At 33.0% G+C, this 22,495-nt stretch overlaps 1 protein-coding gene and 2 long non-coding RNA genes across 5 annotated transcripts in view; 1 reads left to right on the forward strand and 2 right to left on the reverse strand.

The window, feature by feature from the left end:
* The first annotated feature begins 5,225 nt into the window (after positions 1–5,225).
* The window catches only part of LOC126738026 (protein winged eye), a 117,477-nt gene continuing 100,207 nt past the window's right edge, over positions 5,226–22,495 (forward strand). Inside the window, exon 1 of one of the 3 annotated variants that reach the window (XM_050443187.1) lies at positions 5,226–5,606. The gene's annotated coding sequence lies outside the window, so the exon portion shown is untranslated. The remainder of the gene's footprint in view (positions 5,607–22,495) is intronic. The other 2 variants (XM_050443185.1, XM_050443186.1) reach the window with 2 other exon arrangements.
* LOC126738029 (uncharacterized) lies at positions 5,600–7,622 on the reverse strand. Its single transcript, XR_007661195.1, has 5 exons — positions 7,477–7,622; positions 7,258–7,418; positions 6,688–6,804; positions 6,487–6,591; positions 5,600–6,425 (listed from the first exon to the last, which is right to left on the reverse strand). It is a non-coding gene; the product is annotated as an uncharacterized LOC126738029 (long non-coding RNA).
* Positions 18,002–20,016, reverse strand: LOC126738027 (uncharacterized). The gene is made up of 2 exons (XR_007661194.1): positions 18,614–20,016; positions 18,002–18,554 (listed from the first exon to the last, which is right to left on the reverse strand). It is a non-coding gene; the product is annotated as an uncharacterized LOC126738027 (long non-coding RNA).

A 22,495-nucleotide genomic window follows, 5' to 3' on the forward strand; every position in this document is an offset into this window, starting at 1 on the left:
ATATTATTTATAGTATTCTGTAAATCTGTGACTATGTCCACTATGTAAATACAATCAATATTTTTGCTTACATGCTATAGACTTAAATCTACTTTGTACGAATACCAAGGAGTCTTTTAATTAATAATTTAATTTTACTCTAGATCTGGACTAACCATGCACGACGATGTTTTATATCCAACCCTGGATAAAAACATTACGGATCTCACTATTATTTAATTACTAGTATATAGTGTATAAGTATATAGTGTCTTAAATAGCGTATTGCTAAACAAGTATAACACATAGGAAGTCGATTAAATTAGATTAAGTTTAATGCTGATACTGAAGCATACAAGGCCGTATCTGGACCAAAATTTTGGGGGGGGGTTAGGCCAGTGACATTTGAGATATTAGGGATAAAAAAAACTTTAATTTATAAATAGGTTTTACTAAAAGAAGATCCCAGTTTAAACTAAAAAACACATTTAACAACGTTAAAATTTTAAAAATAGTAATTATAATAACAACTGAATATTTCTTTGCTTTTCCCTCGCAAAACGATTTAAGACCTCTGCGGTATCAATTATAATATTTCTATGCACGCTTAAAAGGGCAAGTCCTGTTAGCCGCTCCTGACCAGTTGAATTGCGCAAATAGTCTTTTAAACGCCTTAGCGATGAAAATGATCGTTCTGATGAGGCTGTAGATACAGGTAACGTAGCCAGAATTTGCAACAGAGTATGAATATTGGGAAACAAAGATGGATTACATGCTGATAATGCATCAAGAGCATTTTTTGGCCTTTCTGCTTGAGGCAGCTTAATCCATTTTTGTTTCCACAACTGTAGTTCTGCAGATAACGTATCTAGGTCCAAAAATTCCTCATATGGTAACAAGTCTTCCATTTTTACTATGTGTGCTTCGCACATATTTGGTACTAGACAATGAAAGTGATTTTTCGTGATTTGCAAATCTTGCAGATTTTCATCAGTTCTTTATAAATTGATCAAAAAAAAGGAATTGCAACTGTGATTCGAAAATATTCCTCTGCAGTAGCTACCATAGCATTAGAACGATTCTGCTGTCGTGAAACTATTCTAGGTATTTTTATGCATTTTCATCACCTATAGACTTTATAATAGCTTCAGATTTTTTACAAATATTTTTGAATTATTGATCTATATTTAGTCTCATATTCCTGACCTGATTAATAACAGTATTCACATGCTCAACAGCGCTAAATAGATCAAAATCCACAGTCTGGAGAATTCTGCATAACGGTAGAGTAAAAGCAAATAAAGTGGACGTTGTTAACATACTGATAATAAACTCACTGGTCATAATAGCTCGAAGGAACTGCAAAGCATTTGAAGAAGTTTCGATGTCTCTTACTTGTTTTAGTTCTTCTAATGTTTCAATAATGGGTTTAAAAACTTCAGTAAACCTAATTAGTCCATCATGATTTTCCACTCACCGAGTTTCACACATGGATGTTAACTTACTCCATTTACTATTTGGAACATGTTCTTTAATTTTATTTTTTAATATTTCAGTGCGCATAGCTGATATTTTTATAAAATTTGCAATAGATTTTATTGTTCCAATACAATTTCTGATACTCTGAACCTTACAGGAATGGGCAAGAGCCTAAATTTAAAGAATGAGCACTACAGTGCACATATATTGCTGCTGGATATTTTTCTCTAATTATAGCCTGGACACCTTTAAAACTTTAAAAAGTAAATTAAAAAAAAAGAGTTATAGTTACCAGTCGTTTCAGTTTTCAAAAACCCCCCTCTAGATACGGCCCTGGATGCATACGTTTACAATGTTGCAAAGTCTTTAATGATTTCTAAACTACAGGCTAAAAAAATCACAAAACTTCATTCTTAGAAATATCGTTTAAATTGGAGAGTTTTACTGTATTTATAGTCATTTTTATTTTCTTTGAGAATATTTGCACGAATTAATTGGAATATTCTTAAACGGGTTTTGTGGGAAGAATATGCATTTCTTAGTCAATAGTTTCATATATGAACGTTCCTTGTACCTCTTCGCGAACTTCTTGTATGTACCTCCAAGTTATTGGGAATTTTGTCAACGGAATTAGAAGTCCTAGAGTCTAAATTGGACATTTTTGAACACAATATATCTACATCAAGATTTTTTCATTAGCGGACATTTGTGGGCATAACCTGGGAACCAGCCAAGATATTTAAGTTTTTTTTTTTAATTTTTGAATAGTGAAGGTTTTCTTATATGGATTTGGTTATTAAGTTTTAGTTGGACCATTATTTTTGCTAATAGTCATGCCAAAAGTTCACTATTCTTGAGAATATTTTCACGACTTAACTAATGGGAATATTCTTAAAAGGATTGAGGCAAGAAAGAGAATTTCTTAGAGACAATTTTGTCAACGAAGCTTGGACCTTCAAAACACTCATAATTCGCCAAGGATCACAATAGAGTGATACGTCTCATATAAATTACTCCACGCATTCCCAATGTTTTCAGAATTTATTTAATACAACAAATGCTCTATAGGCTATTTGACAAGTACATTTTTTATCTCTTCAATCGTATGTGAAAAGTCACGTTAATATGTTCTCTTACATATTTCTAGAAGTTTTCAATATTTTCGTTGAACACTTTCAAGGTCTTATTAATATACTTGATAACCTGGACACCAAACATTGACGCAATATTCAGGCTTTGCTCTTACTAGGGCATAATAAGAGTCTTTTGAATATGTCTAAGTGAAAATGAAAATACCTTATTGACCGCAATATAAACCCTTAAAACTTTTTGTAGCTACATCCTCGATGTGTGAAATAAATGAGAGCTTAGGATCGAGTATTATACCAAAAATCACAGATTATGTCTGGTCTATTAAGGATTCTATTATTTATTGAATACGGAAACTCTATTTTATTATATTATACTATCGAGGTTCCTCTGGAAATTTTCACGGTCTTGCAGCGTTTTAATCGAATAGTAAAGTTTAAAGTCATCAGCAAAGGCTAAGTAATCCACGGATTGATCCAGACCGAAGTTATTTACAACAACGTCAAAAAAGACCCTTTTGGGATGTCTGCTGTTGCTATAAATTTAATAGACATAGCTCCAAATACAAGCACATATCTTTTCCAGTCTTTGTTTTCCTGAGAATAGAGTGGTCAAGTCTGTCGAACGCCTTTGTAGAGTCTGTGTAAATGATGCCAGTCTGACTATGAGAAAGAAACAGAAGACGTATCTTGGCAGTAGTAACAGATTCCTGGCATTTGATGGAATCACCTGTCTTAAATTTCCCAGAGATTGTTAAGATCATTCTCTCTCTCTCTTCTTTAGTTCGTAGATGAGAGAGTTATAAATAATATTTTACTGATTCCAGGCAGTTGATGATTTACAGAATCAATTTTCTGATCCCCTGAAATTTCCCATTAAACGACGCTTGTTCAGACTTGTTCGTGTTTGGATCTCATTCTACTCAACTGCCTGTAAGCGATAAAAAATTTATATTAATTCAAGAAAGTTGATATAATCATTTCTTTTTGTTCTCTCTCTATATGTATCAAGTGCCTGAACGAGACAGAGATATTTCACTATTTCCAGAAAGTTGATAAAAGTGATTCTTCCAGCCCACCATTGGATTTCCAGGGGAAACAAGAATAAAGCCAAACAATCTTTTATGGCCTGTTACGTCTAGGGATCGTCCATAAATTATAATATGTCTCTCCTATTTTTTAATAAACACAGCACTTTTTTCAACACCTCTTCCTTTCTCCCTTTGAGATGCTCTATCTCTTTCTCAACTGCCTGGAAGAATTAAAAAATTTATACCAATTCCAGGCAGTTGGTACAATCATTTTTTAATCTCTATATCTCTCTCTGTTATAAAGATGTCTTTCAGGCCATTCTAGGCTGATGTCTCTTTCTTGTCTAACTGCCTGAAAGGGATAGAAATATTTACTCAATTACAAACAGTTGATGGAATTATTTTTCTGATCCTCCCAGAAATTTCTTAGAAAGATAGTCACTTTCAGGCTCATCTTAGGTTACTTTAGAAGAAGAAATGTCTTACAAATACCAGGCATTTGATGAGATCACCTTCCTTAAATTTCCCTGAATACCCAAAAGATGTTTAGATCATTCTCTCTTTATCTCTACTTCAAGTTCCTTGACGAGATAGTGATAAATAATATTTTACTTATTTCAGGCAGTTGATGGTTAACAAAATCACTTTTCTGATCCTCTGGAATTTTCCAGGAAACGACGCTTGTTCAGACTTGTTTGTGTTTGCATCTCCTTCTACTCAACTGCCTGGAAGAGATAAAAATTTTATATTAATTCAAGGAAGTTGATATAATCATTTTTTTGTTCTCTCTCTATATATTTCAAGTGCCTGGACGAGATAGAGATATTTCACTATTTCTAGGAATTTTCAGAGGAAACGAGAAAAAAGCCAACACTCTTTTATAGCCTGTTATGTCTATGGATCGTCCATGAATTGTATGACTCCTATTTTTTAATAAAATAAAAACCACGTCACAAATTTTTATCATTTCCCCCGTCCATTTGGATGCTCTATCTCTCTGTCTTTCTCTCAAGTACCTGGAATAAATATAAAATAATTGGCAATTTCCAGGCAGTCGTTCTTCTGCCATTTCCATCTTTCTCAGTCTTTCCAAGCAGTTGAAAGAGGACAACCGTCCCTCCCTCAACTATCTGGAAGTGATGCAGAGATGCTTTGACTTTTACTTGGAACATTTTTCACTAAATGAAAAGAAAATCACATCTGAAAGAGAGAGAAAAAGATACTGCTTGAGTAACATCAGAATTTCTGTTTTTCCCCCTTTAGTGTGTTTAGTTCTATAGAAAGGGCTGGATGTGTTCTACGTACTCATTATTTTATATTACCAAGTTAAGAATGCGATTGTGTGCGTTTCCAATTAGATTGCTCTGTTTACAAAAAAATTCTTATAATCTTAGTTTCTCTTCATAACTCATAAAACAAAAAACCATCATCAACAGAATTCCTTTAACGGAACTTCACTTTGGTCTCCAACAGTTGTTGTTCTACCATCACTTCTCTCTCTCTTTCTTACACGGTATACCAGCCGGTCCCCCGTCCCACCCTCCCCAATACACCCATAAACCCGACTTTATTCAGCTGTTTTGTTTTTACTGCTGTACGCTAGAGATGTAAAACCATAGTAAGAATCTACAGGCGGAGTTACACGAAACGACCCGATCGATTCCGGCTGCGAAGTTCGGCCCTCCGTTGTCGGTTTCGTCAGTGATCGAACGCCATGCCCGCGATACGACGACGGTTTACGTCGGTTTAAATGCGTTTTTTCTTCACCCTTTCAAATTTAAATCTAAATTGGCATTTTGTGAATTTAATATTGAACTATTTTTACGCGTTTGAGGATTTTCGAGGACAGCGTTATTCGTTGTTAAAAGCGCGTTTTACGGGATTTTTGAGGAACGTGTCGTCGGAAGATGTGACATCAGTTCCTAGTGGCAGTTGTATTTTTTTTAATTTTGTTAATGAGTGGTTCCAATAGTTTTGTGCGCTAGTGGATTAATTTATATCAAGGGGGTTTAGGAAAATCAGTTACAATGTAAGTCCAGGCACTATAAACCGTTTTATTTGGTGGAGGAATAGTTACTGTAGCGATTTATGGAGACAAATCGTTTTTGCATAACCCACTGATCATGTAGATTTTCCTCTGAAGTTAGTTATTGGGTGCCAAAAGTTTTATGTTGGGCGCCAAAAATGTTTAACTTAATTTAATTATATTAAGTCTTCCTTTTTTTGAACAATATATGCATGTATCATTGTTCTAATGATACTAACCCTTATAGCACAATTTATCTCATGAATTATCCAGGATCATTGAATGTCATGTTCTAGGTCATCACTGTTACCTCCTAAACTAAGATTCCAAGTTTATTCTGAAAGAAACATTCCAATAACAATTTCTACAAGGCTCAGAACATTCTGTTAATGTTCCTTAAACAATTTGTTATTAGGGGATAGACAAAAAAAATTATAAATTTCTTCTGATTTAAGGAAGGAGTTTTCCCGAAATTGCTTTATAAGCGAATATTTTGATCATTTAGGGTATGATCTGTGTCAGAAGCAATTTAAATATTCCTGGAATAAAGGAATGATGTCATATGTACTACCACTGTTATCTGCTAAGAAAGTACTTAGTTAAAAAAGTGACTTTTCCCCTGTTTGTATGACTCAGTGGCGTCAGATTTTCTGTATAATATGTTCAAAGTGTGTATTGAGAAAAATAAACACTCCTGGTCTATTCAGGGATTGTCAATAGCAATGATACCAAGGATATCCGTAAACAAACATTCCAGGAACAATTTCCTTAAAGCTCAGAACATTCTTTTACTGTTCCTTAAACAACTTGTCAGGGAATAGTCTAAAATAAGGAAGAAGTTTACCCAATAAGTCATATTGCACTTTCTTCTAACTTTATTTACCTAAGGTTTTATATAAACTTCCATATAAACCTGTATTCCTTTGTACATTAATTAGTATCATCTTCAGGGTTGCTGTGCAGCAATATACACATTTTTACTGCAATTCTTCATGTAGATTATTAAATTGAATTATATGAAGCATATAACAGATAAAAATAGTCTCTGTGTAACATAACAAACTCTATGTTAAAATGTACTTACCAACCAAAATATTAGAGCTCCTTTATTATATATTTAGCTTGATGTTTGGTGTTCTGATTGAATTATAAATGAATCTGTGAGTGTCATTACTTGCTATGAACTTAACTGCATATAATACTAAAAATAGATCACTTTCTAATTCCCTATATGATTGCCTACTTACCAACCAATATATTTGGAGTTACAACTCAATTATTTACTTAAGTCTACTCATGCTTGCATCAACCTCATGTTTTAACATCCTGTAAAACATTATTAGCATTACTTTAATGGTAATTTAACTTACAAGATGCCTAAACATGAAGGTTTCAGAGCCTTTCTGGCAAGAATTGTACAGATTTCAGCAATATTAGTGACAAACTGTGTATTTATTTATTATCTCAAACTTTTTGAGGTTATGTCCAAGGAAATGTAGGGTTATGTTTCTTCATGGTGTTTATTTATATGATTCTTCAGGTAGATTATTGAATTATAAAGGAATATTTCAGTTCTATCACTTTATGTGAATTTAACTGCATATAACACTAAAAATAGATCACTTTCTAGATCCCTATGTGATTATGTACTTACCAACCAAAATATTTGGCCATTAAAACTAGTTTATTGTATATGGCATATATTTTTGAGGTTATGTCTGTGCGGTTTCTTCATGGAGTTTATTATATAATTCTTCAGGTAGATTATTAAATTATTAAGCAATTTTTGAGTTCCATGACTTCATATGAATTTAACTGCATATAACAGTAAAAATTTATCACTTTCTAGATCCCTATATGATTATGTACTTACCATCTCATGTTTTTAGGCATTACAACTAGTTTACTATATATTTACATTATTAGCATTAAATTAATGGTAATTTAGCTTATAAAATACCTAAACAGGTCTTACTCAAGGTTTCAGAGCCTTTCTGGCAAGAATTATATAGATTTCAGCAATATTATCGACAAGTTATGTATATTACATTGAACATTTTAAACTTTTTGAGGTTATATAATATGACATTATGTGTGGTTATGTTTCTTCAGGGAGTTTATTATATCATTAGATAATTAGATTATTAAATTGTGAAGGAATCTTTGAGTTACATCACTTTATGTAAATTGAACTGCATAATATAACACTAAAAATAGATCAACTAGATCCCTATGTGATTATGTACTTACCGACCAATATATTTCGCCATTACAACTAGTCTATTATATATTTGTACATTATTAGCATTAATTTAGTAATGGAATTTATCTAATAAGATGCCTGAACAGGTCTTACTGAAGATTTCAAAGTTTTTCTCTCAAGAATTATTCAGATTTTAGCAATATTAGTGCCAAATTATGTATATATTTAATATCTCAAACCTTTTGAGGTTATGTCACAGGAAATATAGGGTTATGTTCCTTCATGGCGTTTATTATAATTATAATTAATTCTTTATGTAGACTATTAAATTATGAAGGAATCTTAAGTTCTACCACTTTATATGAATTTAACTGCATATAGCTCTAAAAATAGATCACTTTCTAGATCCCTATGTGATTATGTACTTACCAATCCAAATATTTGGCCATTACAACTAGTTAATTAAATATTTGCATTATTAGCATTACTTTAATGGTACTTTAGCTTATAAAATGCTTAAACATGTCTTACTGAAGGTTTTAGAGACTCTCTGGCAAGATTTATACAGACTTCAGCAATATTAGTTTAGTGACAAATTATGTATATATTTAAAACTTTTTTAGGTTATATCATACAAAATGTAGGGTTATAACTTAAGATAATATAACCCTGTAGATACTTGACATAAGTCACGTTGACAGCTGTCAAATTTGACAATAAATGTCCTGTTTTCCTTGTTTTTTTCAGGTTCTGAATAGTTTTTTAAATAATTAGTGAAACAAAGGTCCTTACCCTTTTTCTTGCTTCCTAATGTTCCAAGAGAGAACCCAGAAGCAAAAATATGAAACACCCCATAAAGGGTAGTTGCAGTAAAAAGTTAGTGGTGGTCACCTGAAACCCTCTAATTTAACAGAAAAATTTCCCTTACAAGGCTCCAAAATACCCTGTCGAGGAGGGTAATTTACCTTCACAACAAGAGTAATAAGGACCCAAGATAGTTTTCAAAGAAAGCAGCTTATCATTTAAATTCTTATATGGTCCTCCTTGTAAGGCAAGTAGAATTTGCAAAGTGCACCACTTATGACTATTATTATATTGAAATCAATGCAGATTTTTCTTTGACACTTTTCAAAATAGAAATTAAGTATAAAATTCCTGAAAAGAACCCTCTGTATTAAGCTAAAAAGCCCTCCAAACATAATAACAACCATTATGATAATGCTAAACCAATCAATGATACTGATACTTTGGTGGGAAAGTACTATTTAAAGTCATATTTACTTATCGGGCCTAAATATTTACTTAATAAATAATTTGTTTCTATAGAGCTTTCATTGAAAACGGTGATGTAACTCAAAAATGTTAATTTGATGTTTGGGTTCTGGGGGAGTGTAAGACACCAACCTCTATTTGATAGCACACTGATTTGTTGCTATAACAATAAGTTATTTATTAAAAATAAAATTACATTTATCCGGGACTAAATGGAATTTATTTCTAGTTTGGTAGGTAGGTATTTCTTGAATGGATTCATACTGATTCTCATAGTACAACAATAGGAATTCTTAGGAAGTACTTTAGCAACATACATTACATTTGAAATTCCCAAGTAGGTACTTAAATCCTCTATATTGACTGATCGGTTTTTAATCTTTAAACTACATCCTGAATATTAAAATCGAACAAAAATATCTCTGGTGGTCTGTCATCTTATCTTATCCCCATGAGAGACTTGTACAGTAGAACCATTAAAAAAACCGTCATTGCTGCTCCGCTTTATATTCATGACTGGTAGTATGGAATCTTTTGAGTCCTATATAATACTGGTTAAGGAATTTTAAATATCTTCAAAGGAGCTACTGATGCTACTTTTTTAGAACATGAAACAGCACTGTAATCTTTGGCTGTTTACATTGAAAACATACATGCTTTTTAGATAAATATGTTATCAAGTGAAATAATCTAAGGAGTGATTTTTGATTTAAAAAATGAAATAATTATGGTTTGACCTTAACTGAATTTCATAAAAAGAGGCCTTTAAATTGTTATAAAATGCAAGGTTAAAGACTAAAATTTAATCATGAAAATAATTGGAATTCTTAGTTTTTATAAGATTATTTCGGGTTTACTCTGAAATAGTTTATTGGAAAATGTTCACCACAAAAGCACTTTTATTCTGTATTTATTTAACTGTACAAAAATAGTCATTGTTTAATAGTCGGGGGGAAAATATGGGTAGCCCAAATATTTACAAAAAACCCCTGTCTATTGTTGATAAATAAAATTTTGTGGGGGAATTTAAATTTTAAAAATCGTTCAAACATTTTTTAATAATAACATTGAATGGGTTTAAAAATGTGCAGCATGCAACTTAGTAAATTTATAAATTTTTTGTTTCTCATCAAAATTCCAGACATTTTCCAATTATAATTGAACAGTTGAATAAGGGAATATCCTAATATGGAAGAAATATATACCTTCCAAATTAATAAAGAAAAGAAGTAAATAGAGACCTAATATATAGTGAAACCTTGATTCTGACTTTACATAAAGAAACTGGTACTGCAGGGTGCCATCTATTCTATGCAAGCAATTTGTGGTCTACTCATATTGTGGTCAACACATATTGGAATTTTAAAAAAATACTGATTCTCCTTACTATATAAGTGCGATTTATTGATTCAATTATTTCGTTCTTAGTTTTCAACTTACAGGGCCAAACTATTTAAAACGGAAAAACTGTTTAAAACATAATATATCCTTGTACGAATATCCCTCTTATTTATAGAAAAAAGTCACGTCGCGGGAGATTAGAAGGCTGCCACGGTCGTATGCTCAAAGTTGTTTTTTTTTTAATATACAGCAGTCATTATGACTGATAACTTTTAATTGGTATTATAAAACTGACTGTAACGATATACCCTCTCACATATGGTTAGTGAAAATGGTCGAAAATAAAACGTACTTTGTAGGAGGCGGCCCGATAACGACGACGAAAGTCGTTTTATATTGCGATAGTTTAATCATAGTCATTTATGTGTCTTGGAGTTGGCAGTTGTGTGATTTTTAGGCATTTGGTTGGTTTCTACTTGCACTTGGTTCAGAAATTGCCTTGACAGGTTACAATCAAAATATATTTGGTTTTAGAGCACATTAAAATTGAGGTATACCAATAAAAATCGTCGTGCTAATATTGAAAATAATACATACATTCAATTTGATAATAACCGGCTTGCTTTTGCTAAAAGCGTCAATATTCTGGGCTTAACTATTGATTCCAAGCACTTCCAGAGGTTTTATTTACAAGTATTCATTAACAAACCTATTTTAATTTTTAGGATAAGAAACAATTTCTCAGTATCATTAGTGTTATCTATTTTAAATTACTGATTTATCGTTTATTATTCTTGTCTGAATAAAATAACCCTGCAAAGCAAACGTGTCAAAATGTGTGTACAAGTCTAGGTATATTATAGGTATATATCCTATTGATTGCAGTGGCTAAAAACGTCATTTCTTTTTAAGTTGCATTTTCTTACATTTATGTATTGACTCTATAAAAATGAAAGACCAAAAAACCTGTTAGAGAAATTAATTCAAAGAAATGCTATTCATGATAGGAATATGAGACACAAAACTCGGATATTGCCACATCATACTACAGCCCTTTTATATTTTCTTATACATCTAATGCTGTAACAATTTATATATGACTTAGATCTAATTTTTCACTTTAAATAATTATAAAACTTTGTTGTTATAGGAACAATAATTGCACAATTACTGTTTTTTGTTAATTTTATCAAATTTGTTGTAATTGTAATTATTATTAAGCTTAAGAGATAAAAGTGGCTTTGGCTAATCTTCACCTTTTTGTACAAATGTAATAAAGACATATTTATTTATATTCCATAGAATATATGCAATTCTTAATACACTTAATGGCATATATAAAAATTTAGATATGAAAGGTAATGTGATGATTCTCGAGGACCACAATCTTATCAAAAGAGTTCAAATCTGTCTTGAAAAAATAAATTAGTACATATAACTAAAGGCCTGTGACTATGTTTCACATAATGTCCCTTTTTCCAAATTGCTCCAGTATAGTTTTTAGGCAGAAACTACCTAATAACTTCATACTTGTGAAGTCGCACATAGCCAGTCCATTTTAATGGCATTGTTTCAGATCCAGAACTAGTAAGACATGGATTGCCTCAAGGATCGGTCCTGGAGACTTATGTTTATGAACGACGTTGCTGAATTACTGGGAGTAGAGTATACCTTCTATTAATTCGTCATCCTAAATAAATAAGGAATTAATAGAAGGCTGCTGGTTTCTTGCAAAAAAAATGCAATCCATAAGTAGACCACCCTTTGCTGGAAAGCAGCTAAGAGGAGGTCAAAGCTCTTAGTGATTCCTTGGACTCGACAATGCCATGAGAGTGTCAGTATATTTAGCAAGTTTTCTAAGGCTGTGTAGTTACTGTGTGCAGTGTCCACTGAGGTTATGCAATTCTCAAAAGGAATCATTCCCTTCATACACACACAAGTTTTAAGTCAATTTCGTTTTATAAGGTTCAGAAGTGGCACTAGTTTCTATGACTTAATTTTTTTAAAAGTGCATCTAAGACTTTGAAGAAAAATACAGTTTTTTTTGGACTCCCCAGCACTTCATGGCCTAATTATTAAGGTCCAGGAAGATATTTTAACAATCTCAACAGCCTAGAATATAGCAGCATTTGAAAATCATCTATCTCGTCTATACCCGAAAGTTGTAGAAGAGATAGATGATTTTAGAGTAAAAATGGAGCGAGCGACATCTCTGGGCAACAGTGGTGTACCTAATATATAAGGTGCCCTCGCCGCTAGGAGGTCAGTTCAAATCTAAGGCGCGAATTTTAAATGGAAATAAAGAATAGGAAGCAAATATGGTGTAAATAAGTGATTCTAGTAGTCGTAAGTCATTGTGTTTAGTTTGTACGTGCATGTGTAATAAATCAGTTGATTATTTTTGTGTATTAAGTGTTTTAATTCACGCCTAAACCTACAGTAAAAACAGTACAATATACATTTTTTAATTAATAATTCAAAGCACTTTAAAACATCATATTTTAAAGTAATTACAGGCATTTGAAGAAACATTTCTCTATAAGGCGGTGAAAACAAATCTGCTGACAAAATGTGCATTATTTCTGTAACCTTTTATTGAATAAAATAAAATTTCAATACGACATATCATGATACAGGGAAAATATTAATTATTTACTACGCTGAGGAAGAACAAAGTAGACCACCCTTTGCTATAGAGCTGCCCTGATAAGGGTTAAATTTCTAGGTGTCTTCTTGGGCTCAACATTGACATGAGAGTTTCAGTACATTCAGCAACTTTGCAGCAAGTTTTCCAAGCCTGTGTCCACTGAGGCTACGCAATTCTCGAACGGGATCATTCCCCGCATACCACTGAAGTTTTAAGTCAATTTCGTTCTATAAGGTCCAAAAGTGGCACTAGTTTCTATGACTTAATTTTTTTAAAAGTGCATCTAAGACTTTGAAGAAAAATACAGTTTTTTTGGACTCCCCGGCACTTCATGGCCTAATTATTTAAGTCCAGGAAGATATTTTAACAATCTCAACAGCCCAGAATATAGCAACATTTGAAAATCATCTATCTCGCCTATACCCGAAGGTTCTAGAAGAGATAGATGATTTTATAGTAAGGATGGAGCGAGCGGCATCTCTGGGCAGACAGGGGTCTACCTAATATATAAGGAGCCCTCGCCCCTAGGAGGTCAGTTCAAATCTGAAGCGCGAATTTTAAATGGAAATAAAGAATAGGAAGCAAATACGGTGTAAATAAGTGATTCTAGTAGTCGTAAGTTATTGTGTTTAGTGTGTAATAAATCAGTTGACTATTTTTGTGTATTGAGTGTTTTAATTCACACCTAAACGTACAGTAAAAACGGTACAATATACATTTTTTAATTAATAATTCACATAATTCAAAGCGCCTTTAAACATCTTATTTTAAGGTAATTATAAAAAAAATTTCTATATTGGTGAAAAAAATTCTGCTGAAGAAAAACGTGGATTTCTGTAACCTTTTGTTGAATAAAATTAGATTCCAATACGACGTAGGAAACATATTAGTTACTTACTATGCAACCATAATATGTAGTAAAGATCAATGCATTTAGACGAGTCTATACAAGCATATGTGTAGAACGTAGACTAAACTTTCGAGAAGAGTGTCGAGTGCGTTAATAGCTTATGCGTAGACACTCCAATTTGTTGGTGTAAGTACCAAAACACACAGGAGATAAAGCATCACTCTTTAAAGAACACTACAAAGCAATCACTCCAGTATACAAAGTACTATATAATGATCTGCCCGCTTCAGGTAAAATTCAAGTTAAAGTTTCAAAGCAATAGTACCTAAAGTCTGTGGAACCTAAACCAACCTTCAATGAAAAACATGGCACTTGACTGTATACTGTAAACCTATGCGAAGTTACTGATGCTGCAAAAAAGACTCGATTGTCCTTGAAATAGTCCAGGAAACAGGAGCAAGGAGAGGAGTATGTTGTACCAAAGGGGAAAATATACAGTACAAAAAATCTGCGATATCCGTCGCAGTTTTTTCTTAAAAACAACCCGACGGATTGCTTTGGACTATCTATTTTTAATAATCATTTTTTTCAAAATGGTGCCATTACACTTTAAGAAAGAACTACTCTTTTATTCTATGCATCTCGATTTCCGAGGTACTTACAAGAATGCTCTACAGCCTCCATTTTGTATTCAAGAGTCGAGTCTATCAGTAGGCGGATGATATATCTATTATAATAATTAAGTAGCTGAGTTAGCTGAGGATTACAAGAATGACCACTGAATGTGAATATAGAGGATGAACTATCATATTGATTGTTGCACCTCTTAACTTAGTTAGAATTGGCCTCTTTTAGGTCTTGTGATTTACATTGTTCATAAAGCACACAGAAATATGTGGACATAAAATGCTTGCAAGAAGAGGTTTTCAAGGCTATATGAAACACTAGCTGCCTCTAGGATACAAGCATTGGTTAGTAAAAATGTGTAATTAGAGAAAGTTTTGAGGATTGAATAATATAGTTGTCCTTTATGTCTCAACAACCTTATCCCATTCCCTTGCTCCATCTTTTTTTGTCTTGTGCAGAAATATGATTCTGTTTTTAATCATTCCAAGTTGGCACAACAGTTTGACGTATCGACTTACGCAAAGCAAGCAACATTACGCGTATTAGGCAGAAAAGGTAATGTGATGATCTTTTACTAAATATGATCTCTTACTAAAAGGAATAATTAATACCATATTATGTTATAAGAAAGAACAATAATTTAAATATATCTAATAACAGGATCATCAATACAGAGAGAGACGTTCAAACCCCAGTGAAAATCCTAGATTTTTATTTATAACAGAACACTGGATAAGCCTCGAATGCAGAATAATTTTTTTAGGTGCTACACGCCTAAAACCATAACGTTCAAGGTTCCTCAGCAATATATCATTACTGACACAATTAGAAGCTTTGGCCAAGTCACAAAATACAGCTGCAAAGCACCATAGGTAATCGTTCAAAAAAGTAAATCGTCAGTAGTATTCCTACCTGATTATAACAAATTAATTAGTTATTCCAGGAAGTTGAAGTTAATATTAATTAAAGTGCCTGAGGGTTTAAAAAATCTAGGGCTCAACTATCTAGAATTTTAAGGTCATTCTAATTTAAATAATATTAATTAATTAATGTAGTTATTATTCCAGGCAGTTGAGACCTAGAGTAAATTTTAAAAAAATCTACGGCTTAACTGCCTAAAAAGGAGGAATCATGCCTGGAATTGTAAATCAATTATTATCATCAATTAATTATTCCTCATACGGATTCAGGAAGAAAGGAAGTCATGTCTTACTCAGAGTCTAGTTTTCCAGTATGAGGATGACACATCTATGAACCAGTTGCTGTATATATTAAGGATGAAATATTGCATTAATTGTTGCACTTTTTAAAATCAGAAATTAATGAACTTTCAATATTGATTGAGACCCAGTTATAGCGAATCTCTTTTGCTTCTTGAGATTGACATACTTCAAAGAGCACACAGGAGGATGTGAGTGGGTTTTCATGACAGTTATATGACACACTAGCTGCCTAAGGTACAGGCATGATCAGTTAGATTCATGCAACTATAAAGGAAAATACATGTGAGGTGTGTTATTTAATTAGTATTTGTGCGTAATAAGAGAATAGTTATTCTTTATGTCTCATTCCGTTGGTCTCCCATTGTTTCTCTTGTGGAGAAATCGTCTAGAGTGAAACGTGTGCCTGATCCAATATGATTCTGTTTTTAATCATTCCAAAGTTGGCACAACAGTTTGAAATATCCACTCCCCCAAAGCGAGCAACCCTAAGCGAAATGTGCCCCTTCAAATTGGTTTTCTCCCCCGAAATTATCAGCTAATTGTATTATAGTTAGACTCCCACTTCCCACTCGACAAGAAGATTTGATTTTTTCGCTCTCATTTTTCAAGTACCTTTGCCTCACGTTTATTAGGACTATTAGAGTTTACATTTCAAGAGCCTTTCAGACAATGAAGATGCAATTAAAAAAAAGCAATGTGGTAATAAGTTAATTATCGCTTACCAGTAAAATGCCATTTTAAACAGTAAGTCATTGTTTCCGACCATAAAATACGGTCAAAAATGGCCTGACCACGAGAACCTTCTTAGAAATCCACCCGATGGTATCGGATTGTACCTATAGAGGTAAGGAAAGGTGAAACCCACCTTTGTGGGTAGTGGTTACAGATAATGGCTTTTCCTTTCAATTTATCGAGAGGTATTCTCGGTTTTATGGGTCTTATGGCCTTTTGGCCCAATGTTTTAAATAATTTACTTGGAGATCTCTTAAGGGTCTTTGAGAGCCTTTCAAAATATTTAATTTTTTATCCGCATTTTGTTCCTCAATCTTTTGGAAATGCATGCGGTTTAGAAGCTGAAAATCCTACATTTTCTCTTCTTAGTTACTTAATTTATCTATTTATACACATTTAATTATTTCTCTTGCATTTTATTTGGTTCTTCCAGATACTTGAGGTCATTTTTATTCCTTCTTTGATTGCATGGAAGATTATTTAGGAAATCTTCAACTGCCTAGAATAAATTAAAGATTTTTCTCTTCCTCTTCCAGAATATATTCCCAGTTAGTAAAAATTCCTTTAAACTAGTTTTATTTGGTTCTTCCAGGCACTTCAGGTCATTTTTATTCCTTCTTTGATGCATGGAAGATTATTTAAGAAACCTTTTCTTGCCTGGAAAAATTAATTAATTAATTATTATTATTTAAATTAGAATTATCTTACAATTCTAGGTAGTTTGATTTTTTAAACCTTCAAGCACTGCTGGAAAAGTCGAATTTTCATTTACATATCTCTATTTCAGTCTGAAAATTCAAAGAGTATGAAAAAAATCTAATGGAGTTATATCCGGTGACCTTGGTGGCCACTCAATCGATCCTCTTCATCCAATTCGTTTATTAGAAAAAGTTGCATTAAGAAATTGTAGAATGGCAATGGCAAAGTGAGGAGGTGCCTCGTCAGCATCTTGTGAATTAGGGAATAAAACAAATAAAGCGGGGATAAGTTCAAACTGTAGAAAGTCCAACTAGCTTCCATCATGAGTATTTCAATTCATATTTCCTCAGATAAATGTGACAATTATACACACAAATGCATGACAAACCATTATTAAGTAGGTTTGAAAATTGGAAACTGTTTGAAAAAAATAAGGTCTGCTTACTTTTTAAGAAATTATATAAAAAATTTATGTTGGTGTCATAGTTTCTATTTGAGACACCCTGTAATGAAAATTTTCGATGACTGACATCACTCTTGCGATGATCATCACTAATCAACTTATCAACATCCCAAGGAACGATTTTGACACTTTCAAAGAATTCATCTTGCAATGGTGGGTCTGGAAATATCCCGAAAACTCATAAGTCCTCTAAAATTTCAATTGAATCAATTTATTTTATTCTTCCAGGCACTTGTGGTCATTTTTATCCGTTCTTCAACTGCCTGGAATAAATAAACGATTTTTCCTTCTAGAATCTGAAAATCCTCTCAGTTCTCAATCATTCAATAAAAAGCCCCTGAGCCAGTTATATAGAAAAATCTATTCCGCGACTAATTTAATAAGAAAAATTGCCAAAAAAATCACTTATAGGACCTATAACCGACGCCGTCGGCACAACCACTAAATTCACAACAAACATGATCATAAACACTTTAAGAATCATATAGATCCTCCCGGTTAATCTCTCCAATTCCTGAGTCAACTTTTCCAGTTTTTTCACACAATTTACAAACTCTTGCATCGAATTTCTCTTGGCGTCCTCCATACCGTCAACCATCCTGGGCCGAAAGAACTCTCCCAAAGTTAAATTAACCGTTCGGCCGATATTGTCGATGATATCCTTTATCCTGTGATGACTGATATCGCTCTCGTGATGGTCATCATCCAAAACCTGGATGTCATCACTAATCAACTCGTCAACATCCCAGTGGGCTATTTCGACGACTTCAAATGATTCGTCTTGTAATGGTGGGTCTGGAATTATCCCGAAAACCCTTAAGTCGTCCAGCTCCTGATCGTCTTGATCCGGTTTGGAGGGTTTCGGTCTCAGTCTGGTTATTTCCACCATCTTTGCTGCTCCTGCAAATAAAACAACTCAATCTTGAGACTGAAAACTGAGCCTCTCAGCTTACCACAAATCCTTCTTTAAAAAACTCCTTTTTTCCATACAAAATCGTAGCGATGATCCTCGGTTTGCGATCCTTTGCTGCACTTCACCGGTGCTACGGTCAAAGGATCTTCCTCGTCGTACGTTTGTTTCAAAATGTCTTCGATTATGTCCCGACAGACGGTCGCTATGTACTCCTTGGACCTGTAGTGAATTCGCTCTAAAGGTAGATGGTTCAGATTAACGGTTTTTGTGAAGTTTGCACTCATAGCCAGTCTAAATGGCCAACATTTAGGGGGGTGGTGGTAGTTAATGTGAGTTTTTATTTGACTGAAATTTTGACAATGACAGGTGTGTCATTTTTTGGTGTTGTGGAGAGAGTTTTTTTGCGCGAGGTGAGCAGGGGGAGGTTCAGGTATAGTTGGAATTTGAGAAGAATAGAAAAAAAGTCGTCTTAGATGCCTAAGAGGTGCAGTGCGTCAGTTTTTCCAAAATCTCAAAAGAGTTCCTTCTGTAGAATATTCCAATAAGAATTATTTGTTTATATTCTTTTTATAAACATCGAACGTTTTCTCTCAAAAACACGTACAAAATAAAAATTTGGCAACGTCCCAAGCAGCGAAAGCTCGCCTTACTCGCTTTATAGGCAGTTTGGAAGCTCGGTGGGACCTCGTAGATTTTCCTTGAGACGAGTGTACTATACCGGCTGTCCACGTAAATAAAATTATTTCTTTAAAATTAATTTAAATTAACTGTTAATGGTTATGGCGCCATCTGTATGAAATCCAAAAAAAAAAATTAATTTGGAAAACAATTTTTTGACCCAGGAGTCCAGATGGCATGCAGGCACAGGGTGGACCAGTTTAAACGTCATTTATACGTGATAGAGAATTTAAAAACAAATAGGCTTTCATTATAAAATTTTTCTCAGGAATGTTTAATAACAAAGATACAGGGTGTTAAAGTTAAGAATAATTAATTGTTTATTTATCGTAACTTTTAAGCTACCAGCTCAATTTTAATTAAATTTCGTATGCAGGTTATTGTAGTGAACTATCAATTACTGATGAAGCCAATTTAAAAAAATATTGCCAGTGGTGATGATACGGAGGGACTTGATCTGCGAGGTGATAGATTCTCCATTTAATTTGGCAAAAAAAGTTGCTCTTGCAAAAATATGATTTAAGGCACTGTTTTTAAAATATCTTAGTTTAATTGTACAGAAACGCCAGTTAAAATGCTAAATGGCGTAAAATTCATACAACGTGTAAAAAGCTTCATTTTGCAAAAATTCGTCCTAGACTTACGGTCACTTTCAGTAAAATAAATCAAGAGGTAAATGATTAAAAAGCTTCCTGCCGCCGTATATAAATAAGGTAGGGCCAGAGAAAATGTTTTACGAATATTGTATTCAGATGAAGAGTTAAATTGAACACTCGCTATATTATTGTGAGCTGATTAGAAGAAGTCAAAAGAAATAAAAACTTTCGTCCAGGAAGTCAAGTGAGAACCTGATGCTATGGATACCTTCTGTGAGGTGATTAATTGGACTCAACTGCCTGGAAGAAATAAAAAATGTCTTCCAGGTAAGCAAGTTGGAACCTATTGTTATCTATAACTGATGAAATGCAATTAAATACTTTGAAAAATTCCAAAATTCTTCGAAGGGAGTTAAAATGAACACTGCTGCTCTGTTTATACTATTGTCAACTGGTTAGGACAAGTCAAATGTGTACAAGTAATAAACACTTTCGTCCAGGAAGTCAAGTGAGAACCTAATGCTATGCATACCTTCTGTGAAGTAATAAACTGTACTCAACTGCCTGGAAGAAATAAAAAATATCTTCCAGGTAAGCAAGTTGGAACCAAGTGAATTGAACACTGCAATTAAATACTTTGAAAAGTTCCAAAATTCTTCGAAGGGAGTTAAAATGAACACTGCTGCTCTGTTTATACTATTGTCAACTGGTTAGGACAAGTCAAATGTGTACAAGTAATAAACACTTTCGTCTAGGAAGTCAAGTGAGAACCTGATGCTATGCATACCTTCTGTGAGGTGATTAATTGTACTTAACTGCCTGGAAGAAATAAAAAATGTCTTCCAGGTAAGCAAGTTGGAACCAAGTGAATTGAACACTGCAATTAAATACTTTGAAAAGTTCCAAAATTCTTCGAAGGGAGTTGAATTGAACACTGCTGCTCTGTTTATACTATTGTCAACTGGTTAGAACAAGTCAAACGTGTACAAGAAATAAACACTTTCGTCCAGGAAGTCAAGTGAGAACCTGATGCTATGCATACCTTTTCTGAAGTAATTAACTGTACTCAACTGCCTGGAAGAAATAAAAAAAGTATTTCAGGCAGTCGAGTTGAAACCCATTGCACTTAAACAAGTCTTTCAAGAAAGTCCATAACACGAGTTTTAACCAGTCCCTCTATTAGTTTGCCAAGAGTCCAAAGCAGAATTATTGGCCTAAAATTTGATGAACTATTGTGATTCTTCAAAAGAGTCAGGAAAAGATCCAAATCAGAAAGAAACATTATTTATAATAAACATTAATTTGTTGTGTTGTACATTAATTCTTTTTTCTTGGACTGAGATTGGCAATGCTAATTTCATTAATTTCTGTTTAAATTTCTTGCGTTCTTTTGGTTTGTGACTCAGTTATCACTTCAATTGTGGCTGAATTCGGATTAATTACGTATTTGTGAATAATTCTTTTGGGGTTTTATTAAAAGAGGGCTGTATTAAAGGTATCGAGGTGGGAATTGTTATGCAACTTATTATATTAATCTTTCTGGTAGGACATTTCTTTGGACATGTAAATTTTACTAGTTCTCTCTTAAATAATATGATTCTTGGTTGAAACTGTCTTCAAAAAGAACATGTCTTTTGACAGCAAAGAGCAAATTTATAGGATTATTTGTAAGAAATTGTGAATTTTTATTATTCGCTGATCATTTAAAATTGTTTTTTCTATTGATTCTAATGTTCAATGTCAATTGTTACAAGATGATTGCATAATCTCTATGAATGGTGCAACCTTAATGGTTTAGATTTAAATGTTCCGAAGTGTTATTCAATAACTTTTGGAAGAATTCGCAATCTTACATTGTATGATTATAGTATAGGGTTCCACTATTTTCAAAAGGGTAACGGAAGTTAGGGATTTCGGAGTAATTTTCGATTCTAACTTGACATTTGTGTCTCATGCTGAAAAGTTAGTTCATAAAGCGTATAGAACTCTAGGATTTATAACTAGATGCAGTCAAGACTTCTCATGCTCTGTCTATAAAGTTCTGTACTGTTCGTTAGTCCGTTCTGGTTTGGAGTATGCTAGTCCCATATGGTCTCCATTTTATAAATCGCATATTGAAAATATTGAGAAAGTCCAAAATAAATTCTTAAATTGTCTTTTAAACTTAAGGTTCCATTAGCTAATGGTCATACTAATTACAGGTCGGTCATGTCAGTTCTGTCTTTGGACCCATTTGAGTTAAGGCGTAATAAATCAGACTTGTGTTTTAATTTTAAATTAATATCTGGCATGACTGATTGTGATTATCTTTATCAAAAATTGACTAGACTGAAAAAACTCTTCTATGTAGATTTTGATAGAAGTTCTTATGGACAGCATAATCTATAATGCAACGTTCTTTCGATAGGTATAGTCTTGACTTGCACGTTTCTTTTAGTAGTTTTAGGAGTTCTCTTAAATTAATTAGTGACTCGTTACTTTAACAGGTTTCTTTAAATTAATTTGTAACTTTGATTGATTTATGTTTTACTATTATCTAGCTTAAGTTGTATTAATATTAGTATCTTTGTGTTATTTTATTTTTGTAAAATTGGTGGATACCGTTAAATAAAATAAATAAATAAATAGATACATCTTAGAATATCTGG

Source organism: Anthonomus grandis, chromosome 6 (genome assembly GCF_022605725.1).
Source record: "Anthonomus grandis grandis chromosome 6, icAntGran1.3, whole genome shotgun sequence".
In the NCBI taxonomy this organism is placed as follows: Eukaryota; Metazoa; Arthropoda; class Insecta; order Coleoptera; family Curculionidae; genus Anthonomus; species Anthonomus grandis.